This window comes from Pseudopodoces humilis, chromosome 4 (assembly GCF_049639895.1).
Source record: "Pseudopodoces humilis isolate 2021_Gansu_Grassland_sample_001 chromosome 4, ASM4963989v1, whole genome shotgun sequence".
NCBI classification, from domain to species: Eukaryota; Metazoa; Chordata; class Aves; order Passeriformes; family Paridae; genus Pseudopodoces; species Pseudopodoces humilis.
In genome coordinates, this window is record NC_142203.1 from 34,815,156 (window position 1) to 34,834,405 (window position 19,250).

General features: G+C 41.3%; 1 protein-coding gene across 4 annotated transcripts in view; it reads left to right on the plus strand.

Moving 5' to 3' along the window:
• Positions 1-10,336: 10,336 nt before the first annotated feature.
• Positions 10,337-19,250, plus strand: part of CDC42SE2 (CDC42 small effector 2) — an 80,579-nt gene continuing 71,665 nt past the window's right edge. For 2 of the 4 annotated variants that reach the window (XM_088054525.1, XM_014258826.2), the window contains exons 1-2: positions 10,337-10,555; positions 11,469-11,532. The gene's annotated coding sequence lies outside the window, so the exon portion shown is untranslated. Of the gene's footprint in view, positions 10,556-10,842; positions 10,938-11,261; positions 11,341-11,468; positions 11,533-19,250 lie in introns of those variants that run through there. The other 2 variants (XM_014258827.2, XM_014258828.2) reach the window with 2 other exon arrangements.

Sequence of the window (19,250 nt, forward strand, 5' to 3'; positions counted from 1 at the left end):
CAATATCAATCTGTAAACTTTTCCTAGAGGATAGAATTTTTTTTGTCAAAAAATCACAACCTTTTCTGACTGGTGTGAATCTGCTGGTGTAACATTACACAGTAAGCTCTGGCAACTATGTGGAACAGGTTTGAGCAGCATTGGTTGCCAGCAACATGTCTTTGCTGTTGTTCCCACTTGTTTTCTGCATTACTGAAGTTGCTCTAGCACTGGCAGTATTCAGGTTAAAAAATATCTTTAAACAAAGGCTTAGTGCCTGAGAGGATTTAAATAGTTTTTAAACATGATCCCACTTTGCATGGGTAAATTGGGCTATTTTCCAACAAGACTGTGGTTTAAACAGTGATCTGGCTATCAGCACTTGAAGTGCCATGGGGACAAGGGCCTCGAAATCAAACCACAGTATATCACCAGATGCTGACAAAACTGTGAACATTGGGGGTGGGAATTATGAAGCAGAACATCATTCCCAGTCTTACTCTCACAAGTCCCTTGCTTTTGGTGTCCTACACATCCTCTTCAATAAAGCTCATAGCAGCCTGTGTGATATTCTTTGATGTTTTGAATTCCTTTTGGACAGGGCAATGCAGTGTGTTAACAACCACGACGTTGCAGCTGGTTCTGGTTTTGTCTCACAGGCAGGCTGCAATACGCTTGGTGAATCAAGTGGTTTCCAAGCACGTATTTGGACCAGCAAGGCTAGAGATACAGAAACCAAAAGGGAAGGAATCAGGTGGCAGAGACAAATCACCAGAATATACACTGACTTTCCAAAATTACACATCCTTATATCCTCCAGGGCACAGTCCTATTTAGATATCATTGCCATGTACAGCTCAGCTGTGGGCTGTTTGAGGAAAAGACCTTTTTGTTTCAGTCAGGTATTCAGCACAGAAATCCTTGGAATGTTTTCCTAAATATATAAATGAGTGGAATATTTTATATAGCTGTTCCCTGCTTCTGTCCTCCACATTTTCATTATAACCCATCTTATTTAACTTTATTTCTGTTTGGTTTTGGTTTCCTATGTGCACTGTAATCAGTCTCTTTGTCAGGGATTTTTAAACTAGAACACAATTCATCAAGAAGTTGCTTGGACTGTTTTTAGGAGGTTAAAAAAGTGTCATTTGTACTATTTAGCAAAGGATAGACTGTTAAACTGCTGAACCTAGTCTGGTAGAATATCTAACTGGTACTCATACACTAGTGTGCAGTGTTTACAGAATGAACCATACAGGACTGAATACCTGAAATCTACTCAGACACAATGAAAATTCTATTGCTTTTTAATATGAGATGCCCCTGAACTTGCTGTAACTTTCAATGGGAGTTCAATATCTGGAGCACCACCCAGATCTAATTTGGAACCTGAATTACATTTACTATCCATTTAAAGCATAGATTGTTTTTAAGTTTGTTCACCCAGTCTTATCATGCAGTGCCTGTTTTTCCTTTGCAGTTACTCAGAGTCCACCAAGCTCTACTCAAATTGCTTATTAGCAGGAGCTGAATGCTTCTATTTAAAGGAGGAAAAACAGGTGTGCATTCCTTCACTGTTTTTTTCACAGAAAGTTAATTATTTGAGTTAGTGTTGTTGTTTCATTACTTTCACTTCAAATAATTTCTTTAAACAGTTCCAGAACAAGATGGAGGCAATACTTCTGTGAGACAAGTTGTGAAGTCTGAATGTTCCAATATTTCTCTAAGTGAATGGAAGGGAAGATGTTTCTCAGCACTGCTATCACCTCCTGCTGTGCTACTGCTGATGTCCCACAAAAAAAGGAGGTTCCAGGAATACTTGCAACACAAAGAGAGCAAGAAATGTCAGTTGAAACAACTTTTGTGCCATTTAAAATATTTGTTATCATATTAAAACATATTTAAAGTGTTGTCTCACTGAATGAACATCTGATACAAATACCACAGCAGTAGGAAGGAAGCTTTGGTCATCTCACTCTCATTACACCAGTACCAATCTACTGCACCGCACCTGCTGTTGGCTGCTGGGTAGAACCCTGAAGGCACAGCAGCAAACTGCTTCCACTGAGTGCTCATACTTCTGAAACCATTTCTTCTGACACTTCTCAGGAAGGCATAATTGATTATCTCTTGCAATTAATTCAAACAGCTGAACTTTTTTTCCAGCACCACTTCCAAGGCATTAAATCCCCTTAGTTTAAAACTATGTTTGTATTTTCTTTTGATTTTCAAAATAGTAAGATTGTACTTAATTCGGGTTAAATACCATGATGCTCTGATATGTTAGACAGAAATGTTGCTACTGAGAGTTCAGCAGTTACATCTGAGGAAAGCTTCCCACATTTTGCATGGTTTCCTGACAAAAGGAAATAAATTAACTATATAGTATAAGGGAAGAAAAACATTGATTGAATGATTCCTTCTCAACTTTGTGCCATAGGGGAGAAAAGGCAGTCACTCAACACACAGAAGAAATAGACTATTTGGATTACAGTGTGATTAGATGGCAGATTTTATTGCCACTGTATATTCCTAAAGGCAAAAAGCTGGAAAAATGTATTCTGGCTGCCTATGGCAGGTGAGACTTTCATCATATCAGCTGGGTAATCGGGTAGACCCATTTTCTAGGTCAATTCTCCCAAATGCGTAACTGTGAAAATAAGATATTTCTCTTCAGGTCTCTTTCTCAGTTTTGTGCTAGAGTGGTTTTTTGGGGTTTTTTTTTGTTTGTTTGTTTTTTGGGTTTTTTTGTGTCAGCATAAGTCAAACTCTTCTTACCTTAGTTCAAACTGTACATGCTGTACCTATCTATGCATTTATCATAAAAAGGTAAAGTCACAGATTTGTAGATGCTACAAGTTTGAGCAAACAAGGTACCCTCAAAGATAAGAGAAATACTGTCCAAGAGATGGAAACCAACAGAATTTTTTTTCCTTTTATTAGACTGTGGAGAAATTACACAGCAGGGACTTCCCAAAAGTCTCCTCTGCAAGAAGTACTTTAGTCATTTGACTTTTTACCACACACACTGGGGACTCAATCACAGGATAGAAAGTCTAAGAAACCAGAATATATGGATTACAGGATTAATGGAACTCCATGCTGTTCTCCTATTGATAGTCCATTTTAGTCGTATTTCAACTATATGCATACTTTTGTCTTTTGTAGTTTTGGCTGAGACTGAGATATCTCTTCCCTTTGAAAATCTGAGACTAGCATTCAGATTAACTATCATACACTTCAACTTCAGGAAAATGTTCTACACCACTGTCAATGTTGTTTGCTGTCAGTGGGCCTGTTTGGCTCAGGGGTGAAAAGGCAGGTGTTTGGGCACAAGCCTGTGCAGACACCCATGCCCTGTTGTGGCAAATTCTGTCTGTCTGGCAGTGCAGCTGGATGTGCAAAACTTCACCTTCCCCCAAGAATGAATCAGTGAGCCTGATGTCAAGATGATAAAAAAAACTCTGTAACCTCACACACACATTTTCTGGGGCGTGAATAGCAGCTGAATTTAATTTTTGAGGTGACTTCTTATATATTCTGGCTTGACCTGAGAGTTTTCTGAAAGACTCCCAACTATGCTTGCAATTAGTGGGATTCTCGTTATAGGAAAAAGTCAGTATGGTTTTCCAAGCACATCAGCTAGGTCTGTTGTGAGCCCTACCTCTTTTGACCAGTACTGTGGACATGAAATAAACACCTGTACTCATCACTGTCTGACATCCCAGCTGCAAGTTCAAAGCATATGCTGCAGGCTTCCAGTCACTGTTCAGATGCTGAGGGCAGTTGTTTTCTTCTCATGAATATGAATATCCTGTTCAAAATAAATGTTGGCAATCTGTGGTGGCCTAGGACTGAAAACAATTCCGAATTAATCTAGCAGGGTGCCAAGAGATCAAAAATACCAACAGTGTATGAGCTGTGACTTACTGTCAGTTACATAAACCGGGAAGGCATCTTAATGGAGTGATTGATGGCACAGCAAATACTACTGCAAGAGGCTTTTAGAGTGAACCCATCATTTTAGGTTACCTTTCCATTAGCTGAGTAAGATTCTATTCACTTGCCTAACATTAAACAATTAAATTTAACTAGCTACAATAAACAGTGTAGGAGAAGAAAAACAAAATCAGAGGAAAATATACACTGTATTTTATAAGGTGGAACTGAACATTAAAGTCCCTGGTATAAAGAAAAAGTACCCAAACACAAACAGCCCTCTGTTAAGACCTGAAACTTTTTACAAGGTGAAAAAACTGGCCTCACTGAAGACAGTGGTATGTCTTCCACTAAGTCATTCAAGTTTTAAGGTGAGGATCAGACTGAGGAACATTCCTGTGTTTAAGAACCAGGGAGCATTTAATGGATATGACAGAATTCACCTCACAAGCACAAAATACCCCTGACTCTGGAAACACCATCCTATTTTATTTTAAGTCAGAAATAGAATTAATCTGAATGTACAGGGAATGTTGGTTTTCCTTTGATGTTCCCTTAGTTTAGGTGATGAGGCAAAATGGGTTTAAATAGCTTTAAGCAAGGAAAAGCAATGGAGGTTTATATTGTTATTAGATGAAGGCTTACCATCTTGTCATTAATCCTCAGTTACACTGAGTTGTTTTATTGCAGGGACAGGTAGCATAATAGCAGTTAGAACATGAGAACACCTGGTTTGCAGTTCAGAACAGGTTTGAAGCAGTTGCATTAAAAAAACAAATTAGTATAAACCTTTAGTGGAAATGGCAATTAAAAAATATGTAGCAGGAAAATTAACTCAAAAAAACCTCAAAGAACTAAACCCTTGTCAACTCTCAAAAAGTGCTGGCTGGATGCTAAAAAGGTCAGAGGACTTTTTCCCAGACAAATAAAAGTTTCCTTGGAAAATACTTGAACGTAGCTAGTAGTGCTAATGAGATAAGTCTGTAAAACTGTGCCATTAGCAAGGCACTTGCAATATTAACAGCAACGGCAAAAAAAATTAGATGTCACAAAGGATTCCAGAGTGTTTCCTCTCATTCCCAGACCATCCTACCTGTTTTCATAGTAGCACATCACAAAGCTTGTAAAATAAGCCTGCTTTTTACTGTGCCTAATGGAATGCCCCCAGTCTCTGGTTAACCCAGCAAAACTATATTTTCATAAACAGGAAACCAGAGTTAATCCCTAGAGCTTCAGAAATAATAATGATTTTTAAAAGTGTGGAGTTATTTATAATTTGTATCACAATAGCAAGTAGAGAAGCCAAACAAATTGCAAGTTGCTTAATACTGGGCAATGTGCAAACATAGCACAAACAGCACAGAAATATGCAATCTAAACAGACCAGACAGCCAGAGGGTGAGAGAGGAAACAAAGATGCATGCTAAATAATTACAAATTTCCCAAGTCAGAATAAAAACCAAATGAAGTTACAGAAAATACATTAGAAACTTAATTACCACCAGGGTTCTTGCAAGTGTAAAAAATGCTATTGTTTGTGGAGTTTCATTTCTGTCAGAAAAAAAGGACAAAGAATGAAGCTATGCAAATATTTCATTGCAGGCTCACAATGAAGCAATTATATCACTGCAGCTACTACAGAAACTACCAAAGTTCCTTTCTGATAGAAACAGTACTGTTATCTGAGAAAATTCCATTTTATTTCCATTTGGTGAGTTTCTTTGGCTTAAGGATTTTCATTTTATTATGCAGCAAAGCTCTGAGCCACTTTGCCAAGTTCATGTCTTTACACGTTGAGTGAGAAGTTACTGAGTCAAGAGGACACACATTCTTTTCCATTCTCCCCACAACTTTTTTTAGTGAGTGGTAAATCTGCTTCACACTACTTGGTGAAAGACCACCTCAGCTTATGTTTGAGGTCTCTGGATCTAATTCAGAAAAAGACATATACTACAGATAAAGCCTTCAGGGAGCACCCATGGTGCATCCGCTTCCACACGGATAGTTATCAAGCCACATACAGGGACTTGGATGCAAAACACATACAGATTAAGAGAATTTGTTGGGATTTCCAGACAAAACTTCTGCCTCTTCTGGGAAAAAAAGCACAAGTTTTTTCCTTACACTGGCTTGTTCACAGAGAAAAACCAGTTAGAGGAAACAGTGGAAAGTGAATGTCCTCAGCAGCTTCCTCTTTTACCCTAAAAGAAGACAAGCAAGAAATTAGCCTTTCTGCTCCACCCCCACTCACTGGGCTGAGCTCCCCTTAAAACTGGCAGCTCTGATTGGAGTCTCCTTCTGCACTGGCCACCAAAAGACCCTTGCAACCAACTGAGCAATCAGAGCATAACACTGTATATATGTTATATATATATATACACTGCATAATGTTAGCTGAGCCACATTAACAGACTGTATTTTTGGTTCCTTGCCTCTGGCAGCTGCAAAACAATTTAAGTTCACCTCGGCTGCCATCATGAATCACAGAATCACCAATCATTTAGTTTGGAAAAGGCCTCCAATATCATGGAGTCCAACCTTTGACTGATCACCACCTTGTCAATTAGACCATGGCACTAAGCACCACTCCCAGTGGTTTCCTGAACCTCTCAAGGGATGGTACTCCCTGAGCAGTACATTCCCATGTTTAACAATCCTTTCAATGAAAAAAATTCCTTATGAAGGCATGAGGCTAGATAATTGCCACAGATGAGAAATGCAGGTGTGGTCAGCTAATGCAACTCAGTGAGTAGCTGAGCCACTTTTGACCACTTTTAATTGCTGGCACATAGTTTCACTGACATGTATATGACACCAGAAACAGAGTTATACCCACACACTACTATTTAGTCACAATCAGCATGTGCATTTTATTGCTCATGCTTTGAAAAAGCAGACAATACATTTTAAAATTTGGAATTATAAGCTAATTTTTCCCTTTTAAAATCAATTGTTTCATTTTTCACAGACACCATCAATCCCAGTACTGACAGATTTTTCTATCTGTTTTGTTTGGTATGTTAACTAGAAAACATTCTGGATCACAGAGTGGAAAGAACATCATTTACCATGAAAGATACACTTGTTTGGTTATTTATTGAAATGTTCAATAAATACTGAGTTATTTCTGCCTGACCGTTTCTTTCAGGCTTTGTCATGAGGCCCTGAGGACAGCAGGAGAGGAAGAGGTTTCTCAAACATAAAGTTTTGCCTGTCTTTGGATATGGGAGAAGTAATTAGTAAAAGTAGTCAGTAATACAGGCAAGACTGTTACTGAAGAAAGAAATCAGGAGAATTGTCAGTATTTAGTCAAAAGGACATGAGAGAGATACTTGGAAAGTAGTAAAGGCACTATGACTGCACTTTTGAGGAAGTAACTAAATAAAATAGAATAAAAACTGTTGGTCAGGGCATGTTTGTCCAACACAGTTCAATCTTCTCAAGGCTTGAGTTCACTTGCAAGCATGGCTGGCTCTACACACAGTTCCCTCTCACATGCAACATGATTAGTACTTTATTAGTAAAGACAGCAGCTGAATACGTACCACTGATGCCAGAAGAAGCCTGGCACATGACTATCCTCTGACGAGCATTTGGCATATGCTTTCAAAATGCAGATGAATCTTCTCACTCTGCTGGTTTGAAGGGCTTGGCTTCTTACAAGTTTATGCTGCTGGCTACACAATGTCACTTTGGGCACACCAGTCACTGTTGAGACACGTGACAGCGGAGAGGCCTGAAACTCTGAAGTGGCACCAGAAACATCTAACACAGACGACTGTGGATGCTCTTGACATATCTTTGTTCCTTGAGAGGAATTGCTGTGGGCAACAGTTGAAACTGTATGTTATCACAGTGCTTGATGAAAATCTCACAACTTTTTGGAATATAATTTAGAACGTCCACTAATGTGCACAGTCCTTCAGGATGTCATTACTGTGCTAGAAGATTTAGCCAAAGATTTTTATGATGTTTCTGCAATTCACCTGCTCCTACATGAAATGAAACTGGAAGTTCTTACATCGCACACCTTAAGTGAACAGTATTGAAACAACACACTGCATGGTGTTCCCCTTATTGGTTCATATGCTCATGAAACCAGATATTTCTGCTTACTCTCAACATTTCCATGTAAGTACACATTATTTTCTGTGCAAATTCAACAAAATTTCTTTTAGCATGTCTTTTCCAACGCTGCTTTGCTACTTCTCACAACACTTTTTCATGAACAGAGTCCTGAGAAACAGAACTGAGACAGAAAATGAATTTGTGGTTTTAAACTAACTGGATCTGCACCAAAATTCTGGATTAAGTTTCTGGTTTTACCACATACTATATATATATATACTACCTGAGGCAAGGTATACTGTCTCTTTATGCTTAAATTTCTCACCTTGAAAGCAGGGATAATAATAGTTTCTCTAGGTAACAGGATTCTTGTGAAGTAAAATCCATGAAGAATAATGATAGTCTTCAGCAGAATGGAAATAACAATAGCAGTTGTTCTTTGCAGGTATAAGACAAGGCCAAGTGCCATGTTCTGCACCTGGGTCTCAGCAAACCCATCAGCCCTACACGCTGGGGGAGAGAGATGCTCGGCAGAAAGGGACTTGGGGGTGCTCATTGAGAGCCAGCTCAGAGTGAGCCAGCATGTGCCCAGGTGGCCAAGAAGGCCAAAGGCATCTTGGCCTGAACCAAGAATAGTGTGGCCAGCAGGACAAGGGAGGTGATCATCCTACTGTACGTGGAGCTGCTGAGGCTGCACCTCGAGTCTGGTTCTGGGTCACTCACTTTAAAAAGGACATTGTGGTGCTGGAGGAAAGGGGAACAAGGCTCATGAAAGGACTAGAAAACATGTCTTATGAGGAGCCCTACCTTGCTGAGGTAGCTGGGTTTGTTTAGTCACAGGAAGAGAAGGCTCAAGGGAGCAATCTCATCATTCTCTACAACTCCGTGAAAGGAGGCTGAAGTGAGGTGGGGGTCAGTCTCTTCTACTGTGCCTGCAGCGATAGGACCAGAGGAAATGGCTTTCAGCTGAGGCAGGAGAATCAGATTAGATATTAGAAATATTTTTTTCAGTGTTAGGGCATGTCAGGCATTGGAACAGGCTGCCCAGGTAGGTGGTAGAGTCACCATCTCTGGAGGTCCTTAGGAGGCATCTGGATTTGGTGCTAGATGATGTGGGTAAGTGGCTTAGGGGTAACAGTAGCAGTGCTGCATTGATGGTTGGACTTGACAATCTTAGAGAGCCCTTCCTACCTTGGTGATTCTAGGTTTCTAATTAAGGGTGTTCATCATCTAAACACACACAGCAGGGCACTGAGCTGAAACTGGTTGTCAGTGTCTGGCTCTTGAAAGGAAGATCAGTGTCAGGGCATGCCTCTTGGAGGCACTTCTCACACTATGTTCTTCTGAAGGCAAATTAGACATAGGAATATTGGTGGGCAAAGCCTCTTAGAAAAATATCCAAAATTGTAAAAACATATTCTGGAGAAATAAAAAAAATAAACCATAAAAATGAGATGTTGGCAATAAAAAAAAAAAAAAAAAGTATATTGCCACATTTTTCACTTTTAACTTTTACTCATACCACTGAACCACGGATGATGTGCAAAACCAGGAAAAGCCATGCACAGGAGAGATGGCAACTTAAGTCTCTCTGTAAAGAATCACAGCTTGACAGCAACACGGTGTCAATGGGTATAGCTTCCAGCCATACTTCTGCACGCAGCAAGGAATGAATACCTGATATTGCATGCTCATCGTGTTTCCTATTTGAGTCATGCTTGCCACCTTCAGCATTTCCCCCTTATTTTTTACATTTAAAAGACAATGTATGATGCGCTGGGATGGAGCGGAGATAGTTCTCTTTGGGAGTCGCAGTGGCACCATACCTATTTTGAATAAGTAAGGCAGCTACAGGTGTGGATCACCCATGATGACTCACCACCTCTGTCAGCACCTGAAGGACCGCCGGGGGAACGGGGGATGTAGGACGCGTAGGAAATTTTACCGACACGCAGAGGGGACTTGCTGCTGTCAACAGCTCGCAGACAGAAGACAAATCCCCTTCTCATTTCCTTGTCCGACCCCAAGCACACCAGCTTTCGTGACCCGCTTTCCGCCACTCCTTAAGGCCGTGGCGATGCCAGCACATTTTGGCTAGAGAACGGTCAGCGCTGGGGCTCCGCCGCGGTGGGCAGCGAGCCCCGAGCGCCGGGAGCGGAGCGGGCCGGGCAGGGAGCGCGGCGGCGGAGGCGGAGCGGGCGGCACAGCGATAGCGCTGACGGGCAGCGGCAGGCGCTCTTTGTCCCCTCCCCTCCCCGGCGCGCCCAGCCCAGCCGGCAGCGCGGAGCGGAGCGGGCCGGCCTGGGGATTCCCTCCCCGCGCCGCCGAGGTCGCCATCTTCGCCCCCGAGCTCGCCTCGCCCGCTGCCGGCCGGGCTCGCCGGGAGCCTGCGCCGCGCCTGCCCGCTGCATGTGACCGGCGGGCGGTAGCGCCCTCCTCCGCGGATCTCGGCTGCGTCCTCCTCCGCCCCCGGCGCGGCGGGGAGGGGGCGCGGGGCGCCCGGCAGCGGGAGACGGAGGTGCCGGGGCGCGGCGAGCACACAAAGGAGCGGGCGCCGCCGTGGGCAGCGGTGAGTGCCGGGGCAGGGCTGCGGGGATCTCCGCTCTCGCCACCCTTCCCTCTACCTGCCGCTGGGCTGGGCTGGGCTGGGCTGCGGGCGCTGCCTTTCCCGGCGGCCCGCTGGGAGCGATGAGGGGGTGCGGGAGGGTGTGTTGCGCCGCCGCCTGGGACCGCCGGTGTTTCCCGCATCGCCAGCCCCGCGGCCGGGCAGCGGCGAGCGAGGGCCGAGCGAGGTGCCCGGGGGGGGGGGGGGCGGTGCTGGGCGGGGCGATGCGGGGGAGGCTCCGGCCCCGCCGCCTCGGGAGCGGGCAGTGCCGCGGGCGCGGCGGGTGATGCTCTGCCGTAATCCCGCTTGACGCTCGGACAAAGAGGAGCGAGCGACAGATTTTGTGGTGGGAGATTAAAAAAAAAAAAAAAAAAAAGGGGGGGGGGGCGGGCGGATTTGGGTTTCCTGGGTTTTGTGTGTTTTGTTTTGTTGAGGTGGGGGGTTGGGTTTGGGGGGTTGTTTTTTTGTTGTTGTTGTTCTTTTTTAATGCCGCGCGCCCCCGGCCCGGCGCCCGAGCGTGCGGCGGGAGGGCAGGTGCCGCGGCGGGCAGCGGGGCCCGGGGTCGGGCTGTGCCCGGAGCGGGGCGTGGTGCCACGGCGGGGATGCCGCGACGCCTCCGTCCCTCCCACCCGTGTCCCCGAGCGCCGTGCGGAGCCCCGCGGCGCCGCGGGAGGGGTGTAAGGCCCTCCGGGCAGGGGAAGGAGGGCGCCCGGGTGTAGCAGCAATGACTTTCGTGCGCGTCTAGAGAGGTAAATTAGCGTTTAACAGCGGTTCTTTGAAATGTGGCGCTTGTCTGCTGGGCAGAGCGTGTGGTTTCCAGGTAGTTACTCTGTGTGTGTGACCCTGTGCGCTTACCAGAATTGTAACTCTTCCATAGGAGAACGCTCCAGGAGAGCGTGAGGCCCTGTGACGTTTACCTGAAGCTGGGTATGCATTAAACTGTAAGTTTTTCAGTTTTGTTTCTGAACTTGTATTGATGATTGATAATTTCATGCCTACAAGACAAAAACTTGAGGAGTCATTTAAGTGAGACCCTAGACAGACTTTTCTCGTGCCTGTTGCATATATACGTCCCTTCTAGACTGCAAAAAAATAGAAGAGTAAAGAAAATCTGTGAGAAAGTGATGCCTTAAGTGCTCGCTTTATGTATGGTTTTATAGTGATGGGACTTAATTAATCCTCCAGGGCTGACAGCCACCTTTTAGACTTAAATCAGTGTATAGGAAATACCCATCAGGGTAATACTAGTGTGTTTCCCTATATTTGACTGAAATAACTGAGATTAGGTGCTGCTTTTTCCTCAGTCATAAGGCATATTTAGTCAAGTATTTTATCTAGGTAATCCGATTAATAGCAGCTCCTTGAAGGTACAGATATGTTTCTGAGTTGTTTTTTGCAGTGTTAAAATATAGATGCATTTTTGAAAGATGTAATTAAATATTAAATTTATACTGTAATTTTTATTTTTTGAAGGGTGAAAGGGACTATTGTAAGTGAAATTTCAGGACGTGATCAAGCCACAAATGAAATAAGTCGCAGATCCAATAAGCAATGAGATAATGAGATAATTCACTGTACAAATTTATTATATACATACAACTTCATTGTGTGTCAATAGGTACATCACTGCTCTTTTAAATTTGGGTTATCCCATTAGCTTGAGTGAGAAGCTGGAACCTGGACATAGCTGTCTGGGCATCTAAAGTGACTTTAACAAGTATGAGTTTTTCAGTGTGCAAGACACTTCCTGGTGAAGTTTCTCTATACCTAGGCCAGAGTTGTATAGATTGCAAATTATTTCATGCAGTCCATTTAATGTTATATGGCATTTGTGCACCAGAGGAACCAAGATCTCTGAAATGGTTGTTACATGTAGCTTGCCCAGAAATACTAGCTGAATTATCTTTTATTCAAAGGCTGTTTTGACAAAAAATAATTGTTAATTTACTTGTGCTGTCTTACAACCATACAAAATAATTTTCTTTTGAAGCCTGCTAGTAATTCTCATGATGTGAGTGTTTTGGCTTGGTGTGCAGTGTGTTGGTCTGTGGGAAGTCTTGAGGACATAGTGACTGATCCCAGTAGAGAAAAGACATTTAGAAATGTTTCAAATATCCCATCATGTTAAAAAAAAAAAAAAAAAAATTGATTTAGGAACAGGGAAAGTAGATGAGAAAGTGAGTGTATGTTCTAACTTCCTTTCTGTATATTTTGCTGTGCCTTTTTTAACCAGTGTATCAGAGCTTTCACTGCAGTGATAAAAAATTAACCCTAAAATGGTTTCAAAAAATCAGATTATGTGTCATGGAGCTGTAACAGTAAATAAGAAGGATTAAATGTCTCATTTAATCTCTTTCTCCAACAAGAAGTTGCTTTTCTAGAGGTAATGGTTGTTGGTGGTGAAATAGCGTTAATCAGCAGTTGTTGCTGTAATTGTCCACTGCTGAGGAGTCCGTGTAACACCCATTTACTTGAGCAAGCTTGCACGTACCCTTAAGATACCTTTGCCAGATTTTTTGATCCTGAGGTGGGGCATGAAGGGGCTTCTTTTTTGCCTCTTGAGTTTCTCCTCACTAGAATTATAGTGCACTACCAGAAAAATACTTTACACCACTGACAAGGAGGACATACTTCATTCTGTGATATATCTTTGAGGTGGCATTTTCATGAAGTTCAGAATATTGTTTTCAAACTATTAGGGATAGCACTGAGATACTTGCTTTGCTTAATGTGATTTATAGACCTACCTTTTAGTCATGAAGCATAATATGAAATTAAATGATTCAATAATGGAAAAAAATAACCCCAGTGTTGAAGTACTCCCTGGAGATACTGCTCCTGTTGAATTTTTTTTGTTGTTGTTACTTTCATTTTCAGTGAACTTAGCTTGACAAATTAAATGTAAACTTAGCATACCATAGTGCTAAGGAAAATCTTCTACCAGTCTGTTTTGCGTACTTTGTCATGTTTTGTTTTAGCTCTGGACAGAAACCCACTGGGTTCTGGTCAGTGTCTGTGAGTGCTTGGATAGAATTCAGATGTGACTAATTTTCACTTTTGAGTGATATACTTTGCCTATTCCAATTAGTTTCAGGCAACTCAGTTGCAGCCCTTGATTACACTTGGCAGCCTCAGTCTAGGTAGTGAATAGCAGATTAGCATATAATTCATTAGTGCAATACATGTTTTTCCTAGGTATGATTCTAGCAAGCATTATAGACTGTTGCCTTATGTAAACATATGTAAACACTTATCTTTGGTTACCGCCTTACCCCTGGGTGTGTGTTTCTCTTTCTACACCTCTCTGTGCATACAGATAGCAAAAGTGGGTGAAGGCGAGTGTGGCCCTTGTTCCTCATGCCATATTCATCAAAATCTGTTTGTTACTACCATATTTGTTTAATACTAGCTGTCTTGTGTCTCCTAGTTCTAAAATAGGCATATTGTAAAGCGAATAAAAGAGTTTTAAAGGAATTTAGGGTGTTGTGAAAGTGTCAGTCACTGTTTTCATACTTTAAAAGTGAGAGAATTGCTTTCTTAATTATTCTGAAACATTCATGAAGGCCTGTCTTCTAATCCAGTTTTGTCAATGCTCAAAGTATACTTAGCAGGGTTAACATGAAGGAGTTATTTTAATATTATAACTGCTGTATTACTTTTGTGTTAAAAAGTACTGAGGCAAAGTGTATGTCATGGCTGCAGAAATAAATTATATTTTTTTGAATAGACTAGATATAGATGCACTAGAAAACCAGGCACATGGTGTTCCTTTCTGTAACCGAGCCTGGGAGGAAAATAAAGGGGAGAGGGGGAATGCTGCTCTGAATGATGCTGGTCTTGAGATGGGTGGATTAGATTAATTTTTCTTTAAAGAACATCAATTGATCTGAAGAGAGGCTTTTAACTATTTCACAGTCACCTAAAGGTTTAATGTTGTTTTGATGAAGCAAGTCTGCCTTGCATGGTAAGTCTTTCATTTTATTGTATGACTAGAAATGTTAAGAAATGATGAGGAATTCAAGGAAGAAGCAACCTGAAGCAATTGAGCATGGGTAAGAGAGCAATCAAACAGCTGCACTGAACATGTTTAAGTGGGGGCTTTGCATAAAGGGCAGATTGAAGAGGGAGTTTAGCAGTGAGAAAGCTGCCTATTAAGTAGCAAAGGGAATGTGAGAAAATGAGGCTGGTGAGTGTCCTAGGAGAGGTCTTGGCTCAATGCCGTTACATAAATGGGTAGCTCTGCCTGAGGACTGTCTTTCTCAAATCAAATGTTTCGTGTGTGCTTAGAGTGGATGTGTGAGATGAAACTACTAGAGCAAGGGTAGTCATAAGAAGAGCAGTAGTTTCTGTTGACTGCTTCACCTCAACTCCAAGGGGAAGAGGAGCTCTCTTGTCCATTTAGAAGGCAAAGTTAAGGGAGTGCAGACCTACTTCAAAGCAGTCTTACGTGTGTTTTGTCAGTATCACATTAACAGAACTGCTTAGGAAGGAGGTATAAGGAGGAGGACGTAAGGTGTCAATGCAATTGTCAGCAGGTTTTGCAGGCTTCTTCCTGGAAACATAACTGAACTGTATTAACTTCCTCTTCTAATTTATTTAGTTTTCTGTTCAGTCAGATTTGCAATATTTGTTGTGAGACTCAGAGGGAGAGCTGACTCTTGGGGATGTCCTGTGCAGTGACTAGGAGCTGGGCTTCATTATCCTTGGGGATCCCTTCCAACTCAGCATATTCTGTGATTTTGTGGTACCTTCTGTCTGCATGTGCAGTAGTGCATGAGCCATGCATGGGAGAAAGCAAGCTGCTGATTGCACTGCCTAAGGAGCTAAGAGCTGCTACACAGCTTGCTTCTGTGTTACAGCTAAACTATATTCAGCGAACAACTGAAATAGGTCTCTGTGAGTTGTCTGCAATGGTTTACTTATTTGTCTGATGTTGAAAGTAGGTATCATATTAGAGGCTGACATCTAGTAATGTCAGAGGTCTATTGAGTTGCAGTTACCTGAGCCCTGGATCTGATACTGCAGTTATTAGATAACAGTTACCTCAGTTCTTCACTGGACTGAGTTTGAACAATTTCCCCACCATACATAAATTGTAACAGAAGTTTGCTGGCTTGTGATGAGGTTTGTTTGCGCTGCATAAACCAATGCCTCTGTGTTAGGGAAGAGGTGCTGGAGGAGAAAATGCAGTTCATCTTTATAGAAAAGGAGAAACTTTGATCTAAACAGTAAGGGGCTTGTAATGCTGGGAGAGTATTGCACATGGAGATGACCTCTGTGACCTAATAATTTTTCACAGCTAAACAGTTAGAGTGCTTTGAGTTGTGCTTTAGGCAAGCAGGGATAAAATATTGTAAGTATCTCTAGCCATTTAGGCTAAGAGAGCTATTTGTTTTATCAATATATAAACAGTACAAGGGCAAAACTGTGCATGAACCAAGTAACTGATTGCAGACTGCATCATGGTTTGCTGGATATTTTGGTATCTTGTACTTTCTCTGTACAACTTAACCTATTTTTTTCTGACTGCCTTGAACTTTATCAGTTATTACAAAGAGTTCAAAAATGTATCCTTAGGAAAACTTTGTTTTCACAGAATAGAAAATTTGTCACCAAAGCCTCCCCAGTTAAAATCCCAGTTGTCCTCATAGAAAAAACAAACGTGTGTCTTTGTCTGAGATTTGTGAATTCTGTCTTAAATCTAGTACCTTTTCTGTCTTAAAGTTCTGGCTTATCTTTGTATGGGCTTGGTATACTTTTCCCATGCTTCATTTTTGGAGTGGGACCTTTAATCATCTTTTTTGTACTCACTCACTGAATTTGGAGACCAACTGTTCAAATCTCATGCAAAAATAGGACTTTGCTAATTTGCATCTGGCTTCCTTGTCAAAACAGTCACACTGCTTAGTACTGAAATACTATATGCAGAAAGTGTCATGTTACGTTTATTGGTTGCTTTTATCTTTACAGCTCATATTCAATGAATCTTGTGCTGTCTGATAACATCTCTTTTAATTGGCCCCATGTGATGCATCTATTAGCATCAAACACCATTTGCTAGAGGAATTCTACCTACTCCTTTAAAGCTTCCTGAGAACAATTTTTCACTTGAGCTCAGGTACCTATTTCTTCTCTTAACCCTTCAAGTGAACGGTGTCTTGCCCTGGTATATTTGCACTGAAGTTCTTTTCTAGTAAGCTGACTTTTATAAAGTTTGTTCTGCCTTGATATAGTTAAAGAAAACTGAAATTGATGTAAGAATGTAGTTTCAAGTTAAGTAGTCCTGTTCACTTGAACTGTAGAAGCAGATTTTGAGGTAGAGTAGAAGCTGTTTCCTCCAGCCAAAATTACATGTCATTATTTAAGAAATAGGAGTTTACCCATTCTATTTGGTGTAGACATATTCAAGAAGTCAGTGTACCGTAGACTGGAAGAAAGGCTAAAAATGTGTATTTTAAGTAACATCTAATTTTAAGGTGAGGAAGAAGGGAGCATGGAGTAATCTTCACCAATTGTGTTATTTTTGGTATTTCATGCACTCCTTCCTCATTTGATTTTTTTAGTTTTGTCCTCAAGCATATGTGAGAAGTGATTTGCAGAGGTAATGGGAAGCAAGTTTTGATGCATTCTGTTATTTTACTTTTTGATTGGTTAGTTGGTTTTGTCCTATGAAAGCTTCATCTTGCAGAAATGTGTAAGTGATGTGCCCACAGTAGGAGCATGTCTAGTGGTACAGCCAGGGTTTGCTGTGTAATCAAGTCTATATTTCAGTGTTGAAATAGGGACTTTTTAAAAGGATATATCTACGTGTGCTCAGCTCTGCTATTTCTTACAACTGTACCCAGTTTTGTTCTAAGCTGATTTGTAATTGGCAAAGCCTTGTGATACCCTTCAAAAATCTCAGATCACCTTGAGATTGCATTGAGGTGAATTTGAAGTGGCAGTATGTCAGTACAGACAGTTTCACTCTGTTGTGAACAGAGTCTAGGGTCTACTGTATCCAAGCTTCCTGTAAGCTTTTTCTGTAGAACAACCTCTAAATCCCTGCGCTGGTGCCTTTATTTTCCATGAATGATTACTAAGTGGCACTTTCACTTAGCTCAGGCCTTTCCCGGAAAGTCACCAAGAGTGGTGACTCCTTTCAGCTCTAATCATTGCAGGTCAAACCCTGTCTATGATTAAATTAGTGGTGAAGCTTTCATTGAGATCCTAAATTCATTACAATTTAAATCTGCAAAGCAAGTTAGCTGCATCTCCGCAAGAATGCATTTGCAAGGGTGGTACTGGCCTTCAGCCAGCAGTTAGCAATTACGGTGGAGTCTTATTCCTTGTGTTTCTTCAGTAGAATTGCAGGTAGTTGTATCCAGAGGTGCTTACAAGCCAAAGTATGAGCACTATCGGTTTATATACAGAAAAATAAAGATAGTGGAGGTTGTGGTTTTGATTTTAACTTATTTATTATTTGGTTGGGGCACAGTTGTCACCTTCGCTCTCAGTCCTTTGTCCTCTGTGTGTCAGGATATGTATGTATTCACAGTACAATGATCCTTATTTCTTAAGATTTTTTTTATTACTATTTAGTTCAGTTGAAAATAGTAATAAATAAAAGGAAATTGCATCAAGAGTGATCCCACTTGGGAGAAACTCAGAAGAGGCGCAGACCTGTGATAGTCCAAATGAGTGTGCATTTTAGTGAAATAGTATGTAAATTAAGAATACTGTTAATGAAAATACGTTGTTCTGAAAGTGACACTTCCACAGATCAGATAGGTACTCAAATACTGACAGAGGTTATGGGTGATTCTAGGTTATGCTTTTTATACTGTATATATGCTACCTCTTTTTTCAAATTCTTAAACTTTGTTCTTTTTCTTTCAAGGACAAAAAGTGCGATCTCAAAGCTTTGTTGCTTTTGTTTCTACTGGTCGAGATCACATTCAGATATTTTTGTCAGTGTTCTTCTGTACAGATATTTTTATCATACTATTTGTGACTTACTGTCTTTTAAAATGTAACTTAATTTGTGTTTGCATCTATTCAAAGATGCTGAGGGCATTTCAAATGCTGCACTGTTCTGAAGTCCCAGGCAGCAAATTTTGCAAATCACCATGGTAATGTGCTTTTGTGTGTGTGTGTGTGTGTGTGTGTGTGTGTGTGTGTGTGTGTGTGTGTGGGAGGAAGGCTAGTTGGAATCTGCATTAACAGAATCTGTTAGTATTACATATGCTCAGTGGCACTAGCACTGCTTGTTCTTTGACATTCGTGTTCTTTGACTGCATGTTCTTTGCTTAATTAAAAACAAAGTAATATGATGGAATTAAAAGTCCTTGTTGTCCGATTTTTAATCTTTTTGTGTGTGTGTGTGTTTCTGAAACAAATCTACTGAAATAATCAGATATAGGTAATTGTGGAATTTCTTTTCTGTTCAGAAAATGGCATATGATAATCTTGTAAACTAGCAAAGCAGCTCCACAATTTCTTTGTTCTCTCTCTGAGAACTTACAGATAGACTTAAAAGTCTTGCTAGAGATATCTACCAAGAGCACTTATTACTGATAGTGCTTGTCCTGGTGATTTTTGCCAAAACACTGTGAATGTTTAAGGTGCTTGATCTTGGTTAAGCATATTTGGATTCTTTTGTGCTTGCAATTGTTTTCTC